Source organism: Triticum dicoccoides, chromosome 6A, assembly GCF_002162155.2.
Source record: "Triticum dicoccoides isolate Atlit2015 ecotype Zavitan chromosome 6A, WEW_v2.0, whole genome shotgun sequence".
Lineage (NCBI taxonomy): Eukaryota > Viridiplantae > Streptophyta > Magnoliopsida > Poales > Poaceae > Triticum > Triticum dicoccoides.
Genome location: NC_041390.1, coordinates 4987699 through 4989157, shown reverse-complemented (window position 1 = coordinate 4989157; position 1459 = coordinate 4987699).

The following is a 1459-nucleotide window of genomic DNA, read 5'->3' as shown; positions in this document are numbered from 1 at the left end:
AAATTCATAAAGCGATAAAAAAGATACAAAACTTGGCATGCATCCTAGTGATGATGGAGGAACACTACAAAAAAATTTGAGTTCATTTCAAGGATGTCGAAAAAAAAACTCCTTTCGGACGGGTCCTTCAGTCCTGCCCGAACGGTCTCCGAAGAAGGAGGTCAATTTTTCGACATATTCTGAATGACGTCAACTTTTGCAAGTGAGTTGGTATGGTCACCCTGACATTCAATCCAAGAATTGAACGTATTTGAACACAAAAAACATGTTGTGTCACGTCCGGGGTGTGTTATGTGCTATTTTCACAGAAAAAATTATAGAAAATTCATAAAGCGATAAAAATATAGAAAACTTGGCATGCATCCTAGTGATGATTGTGGAACACTATAAAAAAATTTGAGTTCATTTCAAGGATGTCGAAAATAAATTAATAAGTTTATTGCTATAACTAATAATTTGGAAACGACCGTTAATAAAAAACAGTACTTAATACAGAATTTATTTCGTAATGACATTATACATATGATGGTAGATATTACTAATGTAATTTGGGTTCATTTGAAGGATGTCAAAAAAATATTATAGAGAGTACTCATGAAATTTGCATAGTGTGGCAAATAATAAAAAATAAGACAAATAGTAATGATATGATTTGAGTTTACACTGCTAGCAGTACACGGCCGCACTGCCCGGACAGTGTAATGAGCTTACACTGACCGGGCAGTGCGGCAGTGCCGCCGCTAGCAGTGCAAAGTCAAACCAAATTATTACTAACTGTCTGATATAGCAATGTGCACGAACGCGGGTATATAAGCCGGTCGTGGCGTCCCTCGGCGCACGAGGTGGGACTAAAAAAGCGCCCCTTCCACCTCCCCCCGCGCCGTGACTCATAGGTGGCTAAAGTAGTTTTCATAATAGTAAAGAGGTTTTTGTTATAATTTAGAAGTAATAATAATTTGGAAAATACCCTTTTTAAAAAACAGTACTTGATTTAGAATTTATTTAGTAGTTATGTTAGAAACAATACTTAAAATATAATTTATTATGTAATTATATTAAAAACACTACTTAACATAGAGTTGAATTCACGGAAAAAAATCATAAAAAATTCATATCCAATCAGTGCCGGTTGCATTGGTGGTACGAGGTGGCATGCACGAAACGTCACCAAATTTTGGGAGGCAGTGGGCATGCTCATCTTAGGGCCCCACGCAAGATTTGAACGACATCGGACACCAAACGCACGTTGCGTCACGCCCGGTCAGTGTTTTCAATGCGTTTCACGGAGAAAACCATAGGAAATTCATACGGTGCCGGAAAATTATGAAAACTTGCACGCATGATGGACCTGTTGATGAGTGCGTGTGCAAAAAGTTTGGGGTTCACCGGCTGAGTCCGAAAAGAGAACGCAGTACGGGGTTGACATCGTTCATATCCGATCAGTGCCGGTTGGATTGGT